The sequence below is a fragment of the Nothobranchius furzeri genome, unplaced genomic scaffold (assembly GCF_043380555.1).
Source record: "Nothobranchius furzeri strain GRZ-AD unplaced genomic scaffold, NfurGRZ-RIMD1 Scf032, whole genome shotgun sequence".
Lineage (NCBI taxonomy): Eukaryota > Metazoa > Chordata > Actinopteri > Cyprinodontiformes > Nothobranchiidae > Nothobranchius > Nothobranchius furzeri.
In genome coordinates, this window is record NW_027223049.1 from 322,153 (window position 1) to 328,208 (window position 6,056).

Genomic DNA, 6,056 nt, shown 5'->3' on the forward strand with positions numbered 1-6,056 from the left:
CAGACCAGGTCCGACCCAGGTTTCAGCTCCTCAACCCCGCAGGGACTTAAACCCACACCGCCATCAGCTTCTGGAGGGTGATGGGCCCTGCTGCGGGCCAGGTCCGACCCAGGTTTCAGCTCTCCCACCCCGCAGGGACTTAAACACACACAGCCATCAGCTTCTGGGGGCTGCTGAGCCCTGCTGCAGACCAGGTCCGACCCAGGTTTCAGCTCTCCCACCCCGCAGGGTCTTTAACACACACACTGCCATCAGCTGCTGGAGGCTGCTGAGCTCCGCTATAGACCAGGTCCGACCCAGGTTTCTGCTCCTGCACCCCGCAGGGAATGAAAGACACACTGCCATCAGCTTCTGGAGGCTGCTGAGCCCTGCTGCAGACCAGGTCCGACCCAGGTATCGGCTCTCCAACCAGGCAGAGACTTAAACACACACACACACACACACACTGCCATCAGCTTCTGGGGGCTGCTGAGCTCTGCTGTAGACCGGGTCCGACCCAGGTTTCTGCTCCTCCACCCCGCAGGGACTTAAACACACACTGCCACCAGCTTCTGGAGGGTGATGGGCCCTGCTTTAGACCAGGTCTGACCCGGGATATAGCTCTCCCACCCCGCAGGGACTTAAACACTCACTGCCATCAGCTGCTGGAGGCTGCCGAGCTCTGCTGCAGACCAGGTCCCACCCAGGTTTCTGCTCCTGCACCCCGCAGGGACTTAAACACACACTGCCACCAGCTTCTGGAGGGTGATGGGCCCTGCTGTGGACCAGGTCCGACCCGGATATCAGCTCTCCCACCAGGCAGGGACTTAAACACACACTGCAATCAGCTGCTGGAGGCTGCTGAGCTCTACTATAGACCAGGTCCGACCCAGGTTTCAGCTCTCCCACCAGGCAGTGACTTAAAGACACACTGCCATCAGCTGCTGGAGGCTGCTGAGCTCTTCTATAGACCAGGTCCGACCCAGGTTTCAGCTCTCACACCAGGCAGGGACTTAAACACACACTGCCATCAGCTGCTGGAGGCTGCTGAGCTCTGCTATAGACCAGGTCCGACCCAGGTTTCAGCTCTCCCACCAGGCAGGGACTTAAAGACACACTGCCATCAGCTGCTGGAGGCTGCCGAGCCCTGCTGCAGACCATGTCCGACCCAGGTTTCAGCTCTCCCACCAGGCAGGGACTTAGAGGCACGCTGCCATCAGCTTCTGGAGGCTGCTGAGCTCTGCCATAGACCAGGTCCGACCGAGGTTTCAGCTCTCCCACCCCGCAGGGACTTAAACACACACTGCCATCAGCTGCTGGAGGCTGCTGAGCTCTGCTATAGACCAGGTCCGACCCGGGATATAGCTCTCCCACCCCGCAGGGACTTAAACACACACTGCCATCAGCTGCTGGAGGCTGCTGAGCTCTTCTATAGACCAGGTCCGACCCAGGTTTCAGCTCTCCCACCCCGCAGGGACTTGAACACACACTGCCATCAGCTTCTGGAGGCTGCTGAGCTCTGCTATAGACCAGGTCCGACCCAGGTTTCTGCTCCTCCACCCCGCAGGGAATTAAAGACACACTGCCATCAGCTTCTGGATGGTGATGGGCCCTGCTGCAGACCAAGTCCGACCCGGGTTACAGCTCTCCCACCAGGCAGGGAATTAAACACACACTGCCATCAGCTGCTGGAGGCTGCTGAGCTCCGCTATAGACCAGGTCCGACCCGGGTTCCTGCTCCTGCACCCCGCAGGGACCAAAACACACACACTGCCATCAGCTTCTGGAGGCTGCTGAGCTCTTCTATAGACCAGGTCCGACCCAGGTTTCAGCTCTCCCACCAGGCAGGGACTTAAACACACACTGCCATCACCTTCTGCTGGCTGCTGAGCTCTGCTGCAGACCAGGTCCGACCCAGGTTTCAGCTCCTGCACCCCGCAGGGAACTAAACACACACTGCCGTCACCTTCTGCTGGCTGCTGAGCCCTGCTGCAGACCAGGTCCGACCCAGGTTTCAGCTCCTGCACCCCGCAGTGGATTAAAGACACACTGCCATCAGGTTCTGGAGGCTGCTGAGCTCTGCTGCAGACCAGGTCCGACCCAGGTTATGGCTCTCCCACCCCGCAGGGACTTAAACACACACCGCCGTCAGCTTCTGGATGGTGATGGGCCCTGCTGCAGACCAGGTCCGACCCACGTTTCAGCTCTCCCACCCCGCAGGGGATGAAACACACACTGCCATCAGCTTCTGGAGGCTGCTGAGCTCTGCTAAAGACCAGGTCCGACCCAGCTTTCAGCTCTCCCACCAGGCAGGGAGTTAAAGACACACTGTCATCGGCTTCTGGAGGGTGCTGAGCCCTGCTGCACACCAAGTCTGACCCAGGTTTCAGCTCATCCACCCCGCAGGGACCTAAACACACACTGCCATCAGCTTCTGAGTGGTAATGGGCCCTGCTGCAGACCAGGTCCGACCCAGGTTTCAGCTCCTCCACCCCGCCATCACCAGCTGGAGGCTGGCTGCTGCTCCTGCACCCTGCCATCAGCTGCTGGAGGCTTCTGTTCCTCCACCCCGCCATCAGCAGCTGGAGGCTGGCTGCTGGAGGCTGGCTGCTGCTCCTCCACCCCGCCATCACCAGCTGGAGGCTGGTTGCAGCTCCTGCACCCCGCCATCAGCTGCTGGAGGCTGCCTGCAGCCCCTGCACCCCGCCATCAGCTGCTGGAGGCTGGCTGCAGCTCCTGCACACCGCCATCAGCTGCTGGAGGCTGCCTGCAGCTCCTGCACCCCGCCATCAGCTGCTGGAGGCTGGCTGCTGCTCCTGCACCCCGCCAGCAGCTGCTGGAGGCTGGCTGCTGCTCCTCCACCCAACCATCAGCTGCTGGACGCTGGCTGCTGCTCCTGCACCCCGCCATCAGCTGCTGGAGGCTGGCTGCTGCTCCTCCACCACCCAACCATCAGCTGCTGGACGCTGGCTGCAGCTCCTCCACCCCGCCATCAGCTGCTGGTGGCTGGCTGCAGCTCCTTCACCCCGCCATCAGCTGCTGGTGGCTGGCTGCAGCTCCTTCACCCCGCCATCACCAGCTGGAGGCTGGCTGCTGCTCCTGCACCCCGCCATCAGCTGCTGGAGGCTGCCTGCAGCTCCTGCGCCCCGCCATCAGCTGCTGGAGGCTGGCTGCTGCTCCTGCACCCTGCCATCAGCTGTTCGAGGCTGGCTGCAGCTCCTCCACCCCACCATCACCAGCTGGAGGCTGGTTGCAGCTCCTGCACCCCGTCATCAGCAGCTGGAGGCTGCCTGCTGCTCCTGCACCCCGCCATCAGCTGCTGGAGGCTGCCTGCAGCTCCTGCACCCCGCCATCATTTGCTGGAGGCTGGCTGCAGCTCCTGCAACCCGCCATCAGCTGCTGGAGGCTGGCTGCTGCTCCTCCACCCCACCATGACCTGCTGGAGGCTGGCTGCAGCTCCTTCACACCGCCATCAGCTGATGGATGCTGGCTGAACGCTGGAGGCTGGCTGCTGCTCCCACACACCGCCATCAGCTCCTGGAGGCTGGCTGGCTGCTGGAGGCTGTCTGCTGCTGCTCCTCCACCCCGCCATCACCAGCTGGAGGCTGGCTGCTGGAGGCTGGCTGCAGCTCCTGCACCCCACCATCAGCTGCTGGAGGCTGGCTTCTGCTCCTCCACCCCGCCATCAGCTGCTGGGGGCTGGCTGCTGGAGGCTGGCTGCAGCTCCTCCACCCCGCCATCACCAGCTGGAGGCTGGTTGCAGCTCCTGCACCCCGCCATCAGCTGCTGGAGGCTGCCTGCTGCTCCTGCACCCCGCCATCAGCTGCTGGAGGCTGCCTGCACCTCCTGCACCCCGCCATCAGCTGCTGGAGGCTGGCTTCTGCTCCTCCACCCCGCCATCAGCTGATGGAGGCTGCCTGCTTCTCCACCCCGCCATCACTAGCTGGAGGCTGGCTGCTGGAGGCTGGCTGCAGCTCCTCCACCCCGCCATCAGCTGCTGGAGGCTGCCTGCAGCTCCTGCACCCCGCCATCACCAGCTGGAGGCTGGCTTCTGCTCCTCCACCCCGCCATCAGCTGATGGAGGCTGCCTGCTTCTCCACCCCGCCATCACTAGCTGGAGGCTGGCTGCTGGAGGCTGGCTGCAGCTCCTCCACCCCGCCATCAGCTGCTGGAGGCTGGCTGCTGCTCCTGCACCCCGCCATCAGCTGCTGGAGGCTGGCTGCTGCTCCTCCACCCAACCATCAGCTGCTGGACGCTGGCTGCAGCTCCTCCACCCCACCATCAGCTGCTGGACGCTGGCTGCAGCTCCTCCACCCCGCCATCAGCTGCTGGAGGCTGCCTGCAGCTCCTGCACCCCGCCATCAGCTGCTGGAGGCTGCCTGCAGCTCCTGCACCCCGCCATCACCAGCTGGAGGCTGGCTTCTGCTCCTCCACCCCGCCATCAGCTGATGGAGGCTGCCTGCTTCTCCACCCCGCCATCACTAGCTGGAGGCTGGCTGCTGGAGGCTGGCTGCTGCTCCTCCACCCAACCATCAGCTGCTGGACGCTGGCTGCAGCTCCTCCACCCCACCATCAGCTGCTGGACGCTGGCTGCAGCTCCTGCACCCCGCCATCAGCTGCTGGAGGCTGGCTTCTGCTCCTCCACCCCGCCATCAGCTGCTGGAGGCTGCCTGCTGCTCCTGCACCCCGCCATCAGCTGCTGGAGGCTGGCTGCTGCTCCTGCACCCCGCCATCAGCTGCTGGAGGCTGGCTGCTGGAGGCTGGCTGCAGCTCCTCCACCCCACCATCAGCTGCTGGACGCTGGCTGCAGCTCCTCCACCCCACCATCAGCTGCTGGACGCTGGCTGCAGCTCCTGCACCCCGCCATCAGCTGCTGGAGGCTGGCTTCTGCTCCTCCACCCCGCCATCAGCTGACGGAGGCTGCCTGCTTCTCCACCCCGCCATCACTAGCTGGAGGCTGGCTGCTGGAGGCTGGCTGCAGCTCCTCCACCCCACCATCAGCTGCTGGACGCTGGCTGCAGCTCCTGCACCCCGCCATCAGCTGCTGGAGGCTGGCTTCTGCTCCTCCACCCCGCCATCAGCTGACGGAGGCTGCCTGCTTCTCCACCCCGCCATCACTAGCTGGAGGCTGGCTGCTGGAGGCTGGCTGCAGCTCCTCCACCCCGCCATCAGCTGCTGGAGGCTGGCTGCTGCTCCTGCACCCCGCCATCAGCTGCTGGACGCTGGCTGCAGCTCCTCCACCCCGCCATCACCAGCTGGAGGCTGCCTGCTGCTCTTCCACCCCGCCATCAGCTGATGGACGCTGGCTGCAGCTCCTCCACCCCGCCATCAGCTGCTGGAGGCTGGCTGGCCGCTGGAGGCTGGCTGCTGCTCCCACACACCGCCATCAGCTGCTGGAGGCTGGCTGGCTGCTGGAGGCTGGCTGCTGCTGCTCCTCCTCCCCGCCATCACCAGCTGGAGGCTGGCTGCTGCTCCTACACCCCGCCATCAGCTGATGGAGGCTGCCTGCTCCTCCGCCCCGCCATCACCAGCTGGAGGCTGGCTGCTGGAGGCTGGCTGCAGCTCCTTCACCCCGCCATCACCAGCTGGAGGCTGGCTTCTGCTCCTGCACCCCGCCATCAGCTGCTGGAGGCTGGCTTCTGCTCCTCCACCCCGCCACCAGCTGCTGGAGGCTGGCTGCTGCTCCTGCACCCCGCCAGCAGCTGCTGGAGGCTGGCTGCTGCTCCTCCACCACCCAACCATCAGCTGCTGGACGCTGGCTGCAGCTCCTCCACCCCGCCATCAGCTGCTGGTGGCTGGCTGCTGCTCCTGCACCCCGCCATCAGCTGCTGGTGGCTGGCTGCAGCTCCTTCACCCCGCCATCACCAGCTGGAGGCTGGCTGCTGCTCCTGCACCCCGCCATCAGCTGCTGGAGGCTGGCTGCAGCTCCTCCACCCCACCATCAGCCGTTGGAGGCTGGCTGCTGCTCCTCCACCCTGACATCACCAGCTGGAGGCTTCTGTTCCTCCACCCCACCATCAGCAGCTGGAGGCTGGCTGCTTGAGGCTGGCTGCTGCTCCCCCACCCCGCCATCACCT